The following is a 17,297-nucleotide window of genomic DNA, read 5'->3' as shown; positions in this document are numbered from 1 at the left end:
ATTTTGAATGGAACACAGAACATCAAACACGATTTGAAGAAATAAAGAAACTTTTAACTGAACAAATTTCAAACACAATTCCAGACTCAAATCAACCATTTTATGCAATGTGCGATGCTTCGAACTTTGGCATCGGTGCAGCACTATTACAATCACATAATGGTACAAATAAAATGAACCTCATATCAGCAAATTCTCGATTATTCACTCAAGCAGAGCTACGACTCTCAACTCTAATGAGAGAATGCACAGCCATAATATATACACTGACAGAATATGAATTTCTGATACTTGGATCAAAACATCCAACAGTTCTATTCACAGACCATAAACCAATCATCTTTCTCTTTACACAAAAATCTAACCCAAACCACCGAGTTTACAGATTTCAACTAATTCTAATGAAATTTCCAAACTTACATATAGTTTGGACTACAGGAAAAAATCTTGCATTACCAGACACCTTAAGTCGAAATACACCACCTGAATTACTTACACGAAAAACAACAGTTGAAATACCCAAAAACATAAAATTCTACCTTGCAGAAAACGAAACATCACCCCGATTGGAATGCAAATATGCAGTAAAAACTGATATTGAACAATCACAAATAAATAATTTACAACATTTCCCACTTTATTTAGATTGTCAAAATAATCATTATGAAGTTGATTTACTTGGAACATCAACTTTCAAACCAATCCCATATTCTCAATGGATAAAAAATAACACCCAACAAAAACGAACAAAACAACACCCACATAAGAAAGACAATTTTCCACTAATTGAAAAAGAAGATTTAACTGATAAAATAAATTTATCAGGACCACAAACAAATGATTCAAAATACACAATAAATCAAGTTTTTGACCTTCACGACCCACTTGACACAATACCCTTATCTAAATTAGAAATCGAAAACATTTTTCTCCCCCCAACAGAAACAATTACAGTTTCAACACTGAAACAATATCAAAATCTTGACCCGATAATTAGACAACTAAAATCATGGCACAAATATAAAACTAAACCTATCAAAGCAGATTCAACCATTCTAGGAAACAAAACACTCCTCCGATACTTTCGCAAATTTAACAACACAACAATTAACGAAAATACAGACCTTTTAGAGTATAACCTAAATGAATCTACAGTTCCATGTCTCCCTTTAAGTATGATTCTTATAGCTTTTAATATTTCACATACACAAAATATTAAAGGACACTCTGGATCAGAAAAAACATATTCAAATTTTATACAAAACTTTTATTTCCCAAATGCACCAATTTGGATAAAAGTACTATGCAATGATTGTATAGTATGTCAACTAAATAAACCTTACCCGAATCAAAAACAAATAGCACAAAAACAAGATTTTAAAGGACAAAGTTTGTACTTTAATCATCGTATCTCATTTGATACTAAGGGACCAATTTCACCCTCATCAGAAGGAAACTCCTACATTATGGTAATTGTTGACGCATTTACACATTATGTAGCACTTAACCCAGTACCACATTGTAACGCTTATTACGCTTACACAACACTCTATGAACACTGGATAGCAAAATTCGGACTACCAGAAATTTTAGTTACAGACAACGGTACAGAATTCATAAATAATGAAATTATCACACTATGTCATTTATATAACATTAAACACAAACCACGTACATCTCATGCACCTTGGACAAACGGCTTAGTCGAAGGTATGAACCGTTCATTACAAGAATATCTTAGATGTATCATCAACGGAAATGATACAAAATATACCGAATGATCAGCAGATGTAAAATTATTTCCCTTAGCGTATAATTCACAAATTACGACAACTTTAGGAATGTCACCATACGAAATGGTTTTTAACCAAAAGCCACGCAAACCAATAATGTTTACAGCAAATTCTCATAAAAACGCACAAGGTTATTGTCAACCAAATAAAGACTCAATTTGTTATAACCTACCTTTACATACACACGATGAAGATCATTTTCATCACCCACAAATTCTTAAACTAGCCTCCGGTACACACACCGAATGGATTCTAAATAGAGATAAAAAACACAATGAAATTTATCAAAAAATAACAAAAAAGTTATTACAAAGACAAAACATTAATGAACAAATCAATTCACGTTTTACACCAGCCTCCGAATTAAAAATTGGAACATTTGTTTTAATACCTAATTTTAATACTCAAAAAGGAATTTCTAAAAAATTACAACCCCTTCGAAAAGGACCATACCAAATAATTGCAAAACCCACTGATGTCACATATAAAATTACCGACTCAAACAAAAAAGAAATCGTTCAACATCGAAACAACCTATTACCTTATTACCCAAAAGAATACGCACTCCGCGAATTAACTCAATTATATTCTTTCACAGGATTAAAAATCATTCAAAATGAACCACATCTGAAAAACACAGAACAAAATGATAACCCCACCGAAAATCAAAACACAAAACCAACCGCCACCAAAAACAATACACAAAACCATAAAGAATCTCCAAAACAAAGAAAAAATAGAAAAATGACAGAACAAATAATACCCCAAGAAGAAATAGACAAATCTGAACATAGAAAAACAACAAGACTCCGAAATCAACCACGTAAAAACTACAAAATGTTCATCCCCCAATCTAAAATATTAAAGAAAGTAGAATTTAAAAAGTAATTTTAAGATTTCATACTTCACAATCTTGAAACCTCCGTAACATTTTTCATTTCAATTTTTCAAAATAACATGCTCACAAGTACACAATAATTCTAGTTCAAAATAGACCAATAGGATTCATCCAATCCGCCACTTTCTCTAACTCAAACTAAGATCAATTAGACGAATAATCTAGAACTCCAGGCACATCTCTAACTATAACTTTACAACCTCCAGGTCAAAAATAAGCAAATCACTCCAACTTGACAGCTAAAATAAATATCACCATAATACCGTACCCCTCCCTTATCTAATAACCCAAAGATCAACAATATTTCCCCAACTCAGACCACGAATACCCCCAAAACAAATTTGATAACTTAGCCTAAAGTAACAAAATGAAGATTTTAATTAGCCTAAAGTATAAAAATCTCACCATACCCCGGATCATTTGACAAACAAAAATAAAGAAAAAGACGACCTCCCAGTCACCATGAAAATTGCCCCCAACAATTTTTTACAAAACTCAACCCACTTGTCAAAAAACTAATAAATAATTCGACCACACTAGAAAATCGCCTCAAACAGCAAAAAATATTCGACCAAGAGATCATTTCTTAAATGCTCTTCTCTCAAACAGTTGCTCAAATACTTATAAATTTTAAACATTTTTTTTCAATACTTGAAGCCTTTATAATATTTCTTTTTGATATACTTGAATCTTTTCTAATAATCCTAATCATTTTTTGTAACATTTTTTTAATTTTCTACACTATTCTCGAACTATTCATCCAACTTTCCAAAACCCTTGATTATATCCACAGGTACGATTTATACAACTTGTCTAAATGATACGAACAATTTTCAGTAGAACCGATATTTTTTTATTGTTTGTAATTTTCATAACATTTTTATCATCCCTCATTTTGACCATCTGTAAATGTATAAAGAAAGCAATCCTCACATTTGCCCTAGCAACAATCCTTCTAATTCTTTTCTTGGAAGAATATTATAATAAACACAAAATTTCTCGCTAAAGTAATAATTCAAAAAACCATCAAAAATTGCTACCCAACAGTCACAGAATCAGTCTTCACCGACATCATCCCAAGATAACCAAACACCACCTTCAACTACTCAAAATCCTCAAACATCTACACGAATTTCTTTTCAAGACAATCCATACACTTTTGAAGAACGACATACTCGTTTATCAGAACCACTAGAACCAGTTCAACGACAAGCACCTTTAAGCGAACCAACATATAACCTATATCCAACACTACCACAAGAACTAAGTAGAATAAAAAATTCTAGTCAAAACCAAAATACAGTCGAAATAAATAGACAAATTATACATCCTCGACGAAACAGAAATTTTCAAACTCCCCGAGTTCATTTTGATATACCTCAATCCCCATCACAAAACACTCCAGAAAACCCCATTGGTATATTACCAGAAACCCCTACGCTTCTTTCACAACGTAGCACCTCAAGCCTACCATCAGATTACTTAGGTTCAACACCAACATCTGAGCAAATACGTGAAAATCCCTTTAACCCCCCAAACCAGGCATCACGACTACCATATTGGACTACACATTCATTTACACAAGGTGAACCAAATTTAGTCAATGACCCCATAGATATTTCTACGGATACAACAACATCCTCATCACTACCAGAAACATTATCACTACCATCAACACCATCAATAAGCCAGTTTTCACCACCACCCTTTAACTTAAACTTTCCAAATAATCTCGACGCCAGATATCGAGAACAATCATCAATAAATATTCCTTTAAGATTAGATTGGAATACATTCACAGCACCTCCACCATTATTTGGACAACATCAAGAAAGTAACCGCCTTCATAACTGGGCACTTAATAGATTACAATATCGCCAAGATATTCACAACGATATCCGTGATCACAATATTCAAATACTCCAACAAAACAGTTTACAATTAAAGTTTGAAATCACAGTTAAGTTAAATAATATTACCCAACATCCCTACCCATTAAACCCACCTAACATAACAGCTCAATCACTACCACCACCGTTTATAACTACTGAAGTAATATACAAATACGACAGATATACCAAAAACACAATTGGCTACATTACATTTTATAATCCATACTCAGGATTATCATACACATGTATATTCTAAAATTATTAATTTTTCTCCAACTCCTTTTTCTAGTAATCTCAAATCAAAACATAAACCCTTCTCCTCGTACAGGACCACAAGATTTACTAGTAACACATTACGATTGTGAAGAAAATGAACAAAAAACACTACATAAATATGCAATAAATCAAGTATCACAATGTGAAACAGAACCACAAGCTATAGAAACCACAGATGTAATAGCAACACTCTATTCAAAAGCCCGAGCAACAACAGTTACAGGTTATAAATTCACAGCAACATTTTCCGAAAAGAAAGTACATTGTTCACAAGTCTCGAACGGAAACAAAAACCGACTTGACCATGAATCATTCTATCAAAGTAATATAGAACGTCTTTTACATCTCAATCCCGACGATTGTAAAAATGAATTACTTAGACTAAACATCACACAAAATAAAAACTCCCAAAGAAAGTTAGTAAATTTTCAAGTTTTTCCAGACTCTGTACATCAATCACAACTTGAAAGACACCAAGGACATATAAAACTAGACGAAAAATACCCGTATAACGGCGCACACGGACGATTAACCTATGACCTACACGATAAACATTGGATACCACACATTGGTATAAATGACCCATCAAACTGCAAAGCAGACACAAAAAATAAAGGATACCAAGAAATAATGTTTTTCGATTGGAAAATACAACTCGAAAAAATACAACTAACACGAGATTTATCAGATAATACAATGATCTATCAAGGAATCCGATTACCTTGTAAAAATGATCAAGGTTATTGCGACCCTACAACGAGAACACAAGCAACCATTGTTTGGTTCCCCGAAGATACATGTACAACATTTCAAGTAGCAAAAATACACGCTCGTATGATAAAATTTCACGAAAAATATTTTATACAATCAATTCCATATGAACAAGTCCATCCATCACGAAAACTAAGTTCTAATTTTAGAAACATAGACAATATAGAAAATAAATTGACACGTTTTCAAATATATCAAGAAACAGAACTTGCATGTAAATACAGGAATCCACTTCACAGAACACAATACTCTGAAATATTAGTTGAATACGAAAAAGGATTCGACATGACCACTGGAAAAATAAAAATCGACCCATATGCCACAGGTCATCCTTTAAACGAAGGAACATCCTATATACCAGTTAATTTTGAAAAAAGCAACGGACAACCTGGTGGACATCTAAAACCCCATGACACCAGAAGCACACGCTTACAAGAATTATCACTAATGAATACTACATATTTCGGTGATATCCACTATGATATTCATTTAGATATGAAACTAGATTATACAATTAGCCGAATTTTTCAAGAAATGTCACTCTCCGAATTAGAAACACTACACCACCTATGCGAATTAGAACGAACACAAATATTACAATCACTTGCACTAGCAGTATTAAAAATACCCTATGCAGGATACTTATTATCTGGAAATAGATCAAATTTTTTAGACTATGAAGGAAACATCTTATGGTTTTATACTTGTACTAAAAAAGTATCACCACTATACGTTTTTGAAGATAAACGATGTTATAAAAGAATCCCTATCGTTTATAAGAATAAAGTACATTTCGTGGATACACTTTCACGAAGAACCTATTTCTGGGATACCGCAGTCCCATGTGGATCAGAAAACAGCCACAATGTAGTACAACTAAACCCTGATGAAAATAAATATTATCTTCTCACTCCATATCCCACATTAATGCAATCACTCAAAAAATTTTCACCAGAAAGCATTCGCGCTATTGCTCGAAACCCAAATATAGACTTACAATCAATAGGAATCTATTCAAAATCAGATATTCAACATCACATTAGAACACAACAATTCCAAGAATTATTAACACAAATGGACACTATACAAAGACAATCAATAGATCAAAATTTACGCAAACTTGCAGAAACCGCAGGATTTGCCGATATCTACACTCAAGACTATAGCGGATATTTTAAAGACATTAAAGATTATATATATCTAAACGGTGAAAAATACCGTCCCCAAGATATATCACCAATTAACATTTTTAGCTTTGTTACACTCAAAAATGAGATCCTCGATTTTCTAGGATGGCCCTACTACATCTTAGAAAAATTGACTATTTTATACGCAATGTTTAACTTTATTGGATTTCTTTTCTCACTTTTAAAAGGAATCTACAACACATGTGCTATACACACACAAGTAAACAGACAAGCAAGTGTAGCACGCATACTATTTGCAGGATTTTTTGGAATCTTTTCTACATCTATAAACAAAATTCTTTTAGACGCACAAATAAAAGAATATAACACAAAAATAACAACACGACAAAATACATACGACGAAGAACATAACAATGTAGACATAACGCCAACGGCACCACAATTACCACCCCTACCAAATAACCATCCACTATCCCTAGTCCCACGAAATTTTCGAAACTTAGCCATCACACATAATCCAAATTTTCGACTCACCACATCACAAAGTCCCATTCAACATATAATGACACACCAGTCACAAGATGATAATACTTATGAACAAATTATTGAACAACCCCATACCACCGCTTTTCAGTCTCAAAATAATCATTTTTTTAGCCCACGATGAGCCGCCAACTTGGATCACTACACCGATCAAATTCCCACCCAACCAATCTTACCTCCCCAATCCCAATAATACCACTTTTTGCTTTTCCGCCACCCGATTTTCCATCTAGTAATGTAACATCAGGCATGAATTCCGACACTAATTCACACATCTCAGTTTTATATTCCATCTCACAACTCAATAACCCGAATATTGAAACCCCCGATGAATTCGCCGACTCAGAACCATCCCCATCCAATAATTTTCATAACTCTTCTAATTTTTCTCAACCCCCTTTTCAACCCATATTATCCAATAACCCTGACCCAATCACTCCCACACCCTCTTATGCTTCCCAAGTTACCCCAACCTACTCCTCATACCATTCTGACCAATCATCTCATTCTCCAGACACCCCCCGAATCTCCCCAGAGCTAGATAATTTTATTACCCTTCAACAACAACCCTACCACCTTAATACCCCAACCATAAACCAAATCTCTTCCACAATAAATTCATCCAACCCCCCTACCCCTACACCCTCTTCAAATTATACTGAATCATTAGCACCATCATCCACATCAACTGAATCTTCACTCAACACTAATAGAGCTTACCGCACTTTTAAAAGAAAGTTCCCCAACCATCCTTTCCCAGCAAAACCAGGAACAGCCCGTGAATACATCAACCACCCCAAGCATACTAACACAAAAGAATTTTTAGCCATCACCTTACCCTCATTCCCACAATACACCTTAAACACCCCCCACGACACTAACGAAACACGCAACTTCGTAGATGAATACGTTTTAATGCCCACTCTCTCTTGGACCTCATATTATCATTTCACTAACCCTCTTTGCTTACCTTTATCTAACACTCACATCGATATAGAGCGAAATACGGACATGCTATATCGACTCACTACACCACTAACACCTAGACAATTTACTTACGTTGGATATAAAAAATCACTAAAAACACACACTGCACCTAGAGCTAACGAATATACACTCGAATACTATGATCACAACATCATCAGAGCTAACCAAGATCAATTCTTAGACGACGATCGCTTCGCTAATCCACAAATTACCGAGAAATTTTTCATCAAGACACCATATACATTCACACTAAACATCTTCGACCGAAAGTTTGATCACATTATTTCAGAAGCACTAACAGACACACAAGCATACGAAAGTTTTAAAGAACGCTTCCAAATATTTTCACTAACCTTTCATTTCCTTGCACCACACGAAAGAGATTTACACTGCTCACACGATATTATGTTGCGCACTAAACAAACCCACACATATAGTTATTATCGCTTCATCCAAAATCACTTTGATCTACACACACCTTCTAGACAACCACACCATCGTTTTCAATTCATTAATTCCAAATACACTTCACCATTTTTCCTAAATTTCACATATTGTATTAAAGACACTAACCTCCATGGTATTCTTCGTAATTATGACCCCATAACCCAAATGTACATCTTCTGTCCCATCACCAAGACCTTCAACGCCGAAGAATCCCGACCCTTCCTTATCCCGCACGAGTTTGTACAACCTATAGAAATCCCAATTTTAGAATTCATCCACAACACTAAATTCAATCACAAATTATATAATCTAATCCAAAACACACCTTATGAGTTTGCAGTTGGCACTGAAGAACTAACCACTATCAAGGCACTTCAATTGCTTTGGCCACTGCTTCAAACTAAAAATATCATCCGCATCTTAGCTAAACTACTAACAACTTCAGAACTCATTCACGACATCTTCCCCCACGGTTTTTTCCCCGACGACTAACAGGTAAGTATGAATTAAATGAATATTACTAACTAATTAAAATATTAAAAAACTCACCATACTTTATTCATGTTTTCTTTAGATTTTTAGCCTTCATCCGACGATCACCTACAAAAACCACAAAAGACAAATAAAAATCGCAAATTTCATCAAACAGATTTCAAAAATTTTATTAATCTCTTACACTTATAAATTTATAAATTTAATACCAATGCAGTAAATTCATTTCTAAAATTTTCCCCCACAAGCAGTAAATCTAATTATGATGAAAATTTGTATCTTAATATTCCCCCATGACTAGCAGTAAATTTCTAAATTCTATGTAGTAAATTAAATAAATGCAAATGCAGTACTAACCTTTTGATATTTTCATTCATTCGCACAGAAATTCTATCCACACTCGCACAGCTCGCCCACGAAGAATTGTTTAAAATAATGAATTTCAGTTTCAAGTTTTCACACTCAACAACTCTAACATATAATAACATGTTTCAAACTTTCCTTTAACCCGGTTGGAAAGGAATCATATACTAAACAAAACTAACCAACGCAGCTTACTAAATACCACAAATCATAGAATAACAGCATGACTTAGAAAAGGAAACCAACGGTACCCAAACCGAATTAACCCAGTTTAAAACTGGATAATTTATTCTTTTGAAGACTATTATAAAGTCTAAGAAAGAAATAATAAAACACAAAAAAGTCGAAAGACAAACCCATACCACAAACAATTTGATTTTTGAAAAAAGGACACAACCAACAAAACATAAGTAAGACCACAACAAACCCAACATAAAACGTTGTCACATAACAGGACCCCTCACAAAAACCGCATGAAATCATACTCCCACTCCTGGCCTAACCCACCAAGAAGGACGTCCTGAGCATGCTCTATAGCCGGCCTAACCCACCGCGCTACATCCACGCTTTGTGACCACACCACTATTTTTAATAAGAGCTACTCAAGTGTGAGTAACTCTTCAAAATAACCGAACTAAAACAAAAAGCTTTTGTGAAAACAACTAACTAAAATCATTATTAAAAAATATTAAACTAATAAAAGTTTTATAAAATGTAAAATCACATGATGCAATATATAGATCAGAATACAACACCAAGGACGAACATCAAAAGACAAGACGACCCCACTACACTCGAGAGAGAATGACCAACTACAATCGATATGCCGCTCACAATCACAACTCAAAGGATTTAGAGTACGACTTGACCTCGCAGAAAAGGACTTCATTGAACTAGACCAATGACCACCTCGATGTTCAAGTATACGTACAGATCCGAGTAACCAGGCATCCCCTCCACGCACAATCTCCACGCCATTCCCAAACTAGATCATACACAAAAGAAGTTCTCCACGCAGAACAGAAAAACCTGACATAGCAAACCATTCTGAAATCAGATTTGAGTTTGCTGCGAAGACTTAGTCGTTGTCACAAAAAGAACACAACGTCTTAAGTCTCTAACTCCAGCTTCCTGGAACTTCTTTAACAAAAAGGAAACAGAAGAAATAAGATGTTCGCCAAACACCAACTTCCATCATCCATCCTTCGAATTGCAAAAGAACTATTCTAAAAAACTCTGTAAAACCCGGATGGGTGGAACCTGATCTAAACTATATTTTATGATTGGATAAATTAAATGTTTTACCAATGTAAAGTATTTAATATTAACCAATCACAATCCATCTAACTAACAACCCACTTATTTGTAAGTGCTGAAGTTACTTGTAATTTCAGCACCAGAGAGATTTGAATTTAACTTAGAAATTAGTTGGACTCTCCCGAGCACTTCAGCAGCCGCAATAAACCAGTATACCCTAGATCTATTGAGCCTAGCAGAGACTAGTTAAACAACCTGAGACTAGATAGTATAAGAGTAAGATTAGGATCGGTATTAGACTAAGAAGTTGCACGAATCTATCCGGCCGAAAATAAGATAGCGTGACGAGCAGACGGTGTACCCTATCCGAAATTACTCTATGAGTTACACTTCGGTCCTAACTCACTTTGAAGCAAGAAAACATGAAAGGTGTCCTACTAATTTGGTAGCTTGATTCTTTTTGCGATGAGTTAAGCTTGACTCGAGCCAACTACTCAAGCATTGAAACATTGAATGAATTTTATTGTTTTGGTATTTCTTTCAATTTGCTTCTCTTTTTGCTTGATTTTAGAGATTCATAGTTTTTTAGAAAATACAATCAATTTGAGCAAGCTGTTCGTTCGATTAACTGTTAAAAAATTCAGATTCTTTTGATAAAACGAAAATAAATGAGGAAAAATGAGATGTTTTCAGACATGTAATTCAAACAAAAAAATTGTAAAAAAAACTTCAAGAGTGTTTTATTGGGGTGTTTATTATTTTTAGCTTGAATCGTTTCTTTGTTTTTTTTTAAATAGTTTGCTTTGGATCACAAAATTTGAGTTTATTTGAAACAAACAAAATTTTATTGGCTTCAAATTGTTTTGACAACTTGAAGCAGTTTGAGAAAAAATATTTTTTTGAGACTACTCAATCGATAAATCGTTGAACTTTTTGGTTCTTATCAGAACTTTTTTTGGTAAACTTATAGTTTTCACAGATCTATATCGAACGATGTGATTATGAAGTTTTTTCCGTGAATTTTCATAATTTGAATTGAACAGGCTAGTTAGTGAAGCAATCAAATTTTCAAACAATATCAAATAGCTTAGACTGCTTCAGAATTTTCACAAAAAAAAAACGGATAACAAAAAAACTGATAACGAACTATTGGTTATGTGAAAATATTTTTCAAAATTGCTCAGAGAACAGTTGGCCATAATCGTAATTTGAAAAATTGCATGAATTTTTCAGTGCATTTAATTCGCAAACCTTGCACCAAACCAGCTAACTACAGAAAAGTTCAGCGCCAGATTTAAAAAAAAAACAAATTATTTCGACAAAAACACTTTCCTAACCCTAACCAGGGCCTGGCTCAACTAGACATAAAAATTCGGATCAGATGCAAAAAACTGTTCATCGATGAAATGCTTGAAAAAAAAGAATATGATTGATAGTTACCAAGAAGCGATTAAGAGAAAGTTTCAAGAGTGTGAAGTAGTTCGCTTTCCGGAGCAGTGAGAATGATGAAACGTCATGACTGTTGGCACTTCCAGACTTTTCACTCATTTCTTTCCCCAAACTTCACAATTTACCCACTTTATCCTGTTTCAATGAAAGTTTTTCCTTCGAAAACTTTCAAAAATCCGGCGTTCATCATCATGATAACTGCTCTCAATGGAAAAGAAAAGTAAGAGAAAAATCAAATTGCCAAACACTCAATTCAGTGGATGTCTTTTGATGCGTAAGATGGGTCTAAACCATAAAACAAAAATTCTAACAAACTCAAAAAATTCGCAAACCCAAAAGACGTGAAAAAGATTCAGATGAAGGTTCTGGCTCGAAAGGAAGGCTATAAACGATTTAGATTATCCAACATCAAACAAAACGAAAATTTGACAAAATTGAATAGGAAAGCTTTTGATTCGGGTTCCCCATCATCAAATAAAACGAAGGTCAAATTAGGCACTGTGAAAATTACCAAGGTGAAGAAAAATTTTTGAAAACTTAAAACAGTGACAAAAGTCCCGCGTAAATTGTTTGTGTAAAAACTTCACCGAAGCGACCAGTATGTCACGACAAAAAAATAATTACTTCACAGGGAACCTGCATTGAAAAAATATCGAGCTGTCTTTCAAAAAAGCCATGTCTCGTTAGATCTGTCCTTTGATGCTAAATTGGACAAAGATGACGCAAATTAAATTTAGATTACATAAATTTTAATTAGCATGTTAAATATCTGCTTGCTGCAATTGACTGCATGCGCCCCTACCTCAGATGGCGACCCTTGAAATCAAAGAAGGCTTTTTTAAACTATTGATATCGACAAAAGCAAATAAAAGCAGGGATGAACAAGTTTACAGAAAAAAAGGATCCTTTGAAGACTATTGTGAAAGAAAGACGGAGAAGCATACAGCATAGAGCTCAAGAAAAGTTAATTATTTGCTGAGAGAAATATTGGTTCCCCAAAAATACTCAGAGAAAAAGTGATCATAAGCGTGTTTTGAGAAATTGCATAACTTTTTTAGTGCCATTATTTTGAGATCAATTTCAATCACAAATCTCGCCAAACAAAGAAATTTAAAAATATATTCCGCGCCATGTTTCGATAAAAGAAAAAAAAATTGAAATTAGTTCGACTTTCAAGTCTTTATGTTGGTGATTATGATAGGCTTGCCCAACTAGATATAATTTTTTGGGTTGGATGCAAAAATAGATCATCAATGAAGTGTTTGAAAAACTAAGTATTTGATTGATACTAACAAAGAACCAATTGAGGCAAACTTTGACGAGTATTAAAGAATCCGAATTCTTGAGGAGTTCGAATCATAAACAGTCTTGACAGATGGCACTCCCAGCTTTCACTCATATCGTTCCCCCATACTTCACAATTAGCATAGTTTCATCTGCATCAATGACCGTTGATCTGCATCATTTTCATTTTAACTGCTTCCAACATGAATAACAAAATAGTAAAAGTCGAAACGTTAGTCATGTAATTTAGTCAGTGTCTTTTGACACGACAGAAATTTGAGCAAATGGACTATCAAGAACAGCAGCATCGCGCTCTAGGCATAAAAGGAGTAGTGTAATCGTTAAGGGAAGTAAACAATCATGAAAGAACAAGTCTGACTAGTTAAGGGAAGTAAACAATCAAGAAAGAACTAGGAGATCGACGAAATCTGGTATTTAGATCCGGCCTGTATTGCCAATTTCACCAAGTGCAATCATGATATCAAATTTCAGTTTGTTGCAGTTAACTGCATCTCTCGCTACATCAAAGTGCATTCTTTGAAATCAAAGTATGCTACTTCAAACTAATGATATGGTTCGAAATCTTGATTGGATAAGGGTACAGGTTTATAGGATCTTTTGAAGGAAGGGCATTAAAGCATAAAACATAGAATGCGAGAAAACTCCCTGATTAAACTAGAAAAAAATTGTTTCCTTAAAAAAGTATAATCATAAAAAAAACTATTTGGAGAAAAGCCTATTTGGCGAAACTGTAATTTCAGTGCAATTGATTTTGCAGACTGTCCTGTTGAACTCTCCTTACGTTTTTCTTCTGAATATCATTTTTCATCAGATAGCCACAGACGCGAAAACATCCTTGTTAAGAGCTATTGATGCAAGTAGTCGATTTTGGATGTGTAATCTATGATTTTTAAAATAATCCGAATAAGGCAACTCACAGCTGCTTAGAGTTTTTTGAAAAACCAAAATTCTTCAAATACTAAACAATGAGTGTGCCCTATCTCTGCATGTTGAGAAAACATCGAGAAACGATGCAGTTTTTGCCCCAAAAATCTTAGCACAGACCAAGTTTTCATACGATAAGGGTGCCAAGAAACTAAGGTTTGCTTTACAAGGCTTTTTTGAAAACATTTCATTTGCTCTTGACGTTAAAAAAAGACAGAGAGCTGAGGATGTTACGAAGCGGCCTGAATGAGCTGAAGCTAATATAAAAATCAAGCGATTATTTGTCAATTGACTCGGAGTGTTATTTGGATTGTCTCTTAGACTACTCCCACAACAATTTTTTGTCATATCTGAAGACGCAGCTAAACACTACAAGACTCGATTAGTCGAAGCAATCTCTATGTCAGAAAGATGCCTGTGACTGACTATGTTCTCTCATGATAAAAAAATCAGTGTTGCAAAAACCGATCATGCTAAAACGTTTCTCGCAACTGAATGAGTACAAAGTTGACGACAAGAGGATATTTTGGCAAAAGATCCTGCTCAAAAAATTATTGTAGTAATGCGCTTAAATGAAGCTTATTTGTGCAAAAAGGTCATATCCTAATCCTTAGAGTAAGATTGGTTCGACTGAGATCATTTTGTACAAAAATTGACGAGCTATTGTCATTTTTGAAATATAAACGCAGAAAAAAATATGTATGAGTCTCTCGATTTCATGTTGAACACTATTCATTGCATCAGTCACTATTACTATGATAATGATAATATTATGCTTTCGATCTACCCAGAACACTTCACACGATTTTTTAAATCCTGATATAGCTAATTGCGTTGTTTCAGTCGAACTAAAATTTGATGCAGTTCTAACAAAAGAAGTCTATATTTTTGGTTTATGGTAGAGCGTGCATAAACACTTTATGTGCGTTCAGATAGAAAAATTACCAAAAAAACACTATTAGTACCAAATTATGCCATTAATAAACTTCATATAGTGGAATTTATCAACCGCTGTAAGCCTTTGAAATTTGGCTGCAAAAGATTTTTTGGCTTGATGTGCATGCTCTTCAGTTTTGAAAAAAAAATTAACTTTTCTTGATTTTCAGACTAATCAGACCAATCTGGACCCCATCAGACCAATATGGACCCCTGGTTGTATTTTGCTCAACCTGTAGGGCGAACGGTAGTTACAGTTCAGCTATATAAATAATTATGCGATTATTCTCTTGTGTTTAAGATTATTCAAAAAACAATTCACGTAACATGGCAACTACTGATGGAAGAACTAAAACAAACTGCAGATTTAGTTTGTTATGGTTTATTGGTATTTATAGTGCTCAGGTTATAATTACAAGCTAACTTCCATTGTGTTTTAGGCTCAAGGATCATTAATATCACTTAATGATCTCAATAACGTTTTTCATTTGATAATTTGTATAAAGCAAAACAGTTCTTTTTTTTTCCAATTGTTCCCCTTTTGCAAAAACAGATTCTTTCTAAAGCTATAGGCGATATGTTTTGAACAAAACCGTCAAACAAAATAGAAAAATTACCAAAAAAACACTATTAGTACCAAATTATGCCATTAATAACCTTCATATAGTGGAATTTATCAACCGCTGTAAGCCTTTGAAATTTGGCTGCAAAAGATTTTTTGGCTTGATGTGCACATGCACCAAAATCTTACTTATTTGTTAATTAGATTTCCAGGAAAAAATTTTTTGGCACAGCAATTTCTGAAACCACCGATTGATCTATCAAATGGTACTGATTTGTGTTTCTGTAGAAGGTATGCCCTTAATTTTTCGTTTGATAGTATAAATCGGTTCGCAAACAAAAATTTCAGTTTTTTTTGCAATCATTAAAAAATTGTAATACTAGATGTTGTTTGTTTGCTGCAGATCAGATTAATATAAAAAAACCTCTTGGTTTGATTAAGAAATCATGTCTAGGAAAGATCATTTTTACAAACTGTGGATCAGATAAATTAGACTGCACATGCACTAAAATCTTACTTATTTGTTAATTAGAGTTCTAGGAAAAAAAAATTTCAAAGTAATTTCTGAATCCACCGAGTGATCTATCAAATGGTACTGATTCGTGTTTCTGTGGAAGGTATGTCCTTATTTTTTCTTGTGTTTTTGGCGAGATGTGACGAGTCTGGTTTTTTAAGTAGTGATTTCCATTTAATGCAGCATCTTGCCAATGATTTTTTGCTTTTTTTTGTCGTTTGACCCACTCTGGGGTATTACATGCTGTGTTTTCTTGTTTCTATGCTTTTTAAGTGTTCCTCAGACAAAACACACTGCTGGTCTTTTATGTTTTTGTTACTTGAACTAAAAAGTTTAATATTTGTACCAAGAAAGTTTTTAGATATTTGCATGATTTCGAAAAATTTTAGCTTTAGTTTCGAAAAATTGAGCCATATCATTTTCACAGTTGAAAAAGAAGAAAATCAGTTTTATCGGAAATAAAAGTTAGACTATTTTTTCATTTAATCGTTGACGTCTTCTAGCATTTTTTTAGTGTGCTCTTGCAATAACTATAAAGAGTTATCTCAAAATGTGATATTCAGGATATATTCATTAGCGTGTTTTTTTGCTATCTCTGTTTGCAAAAACTTAAGCATCTTAAAGTGAAACAGTTTCTTCAATGAATTCCTGTTCAATATATTTAGTGGACTGCCCTGATACAAGCAGTCAGCGTTTTTGCATTTAAGTCAGTCTGGAATGCGTAGAGGTAATGGAATTTA

General features: G+C 33.8%; 1 protein-coding gene across 1 annotated transcript in view; it reads left to right on the top strand.

Moving 5' to 3' along the window:
- Positions 1-17,297, top strand: part of LOC134844184 (dynein beta chain, ciliary-like) — a gene marked incomplete in the record, with an annotated part of 486,199 nt that overhangs the window by 198,281 nt on the left and 270,621 nt on the right.

This window comes from Symsagittifera roscoffensis, chromosome 4, assembly GCF_963678635.1.
Source record: "Symsagittifera roscoffensis chromosome 4, txSymRosc1.1, whole genome shotgun sequence".
NCBI lineage: Eukaryota > Metazoa > Xenacoelomorpha > Acoela > Convolutidae > Symsagittifera > Symsagittifera roscoffensis.
Note: the sequence above shows the minus strand (reverse complement) of the source record. Positions and strands in the feature narration are given on the sequence as shown.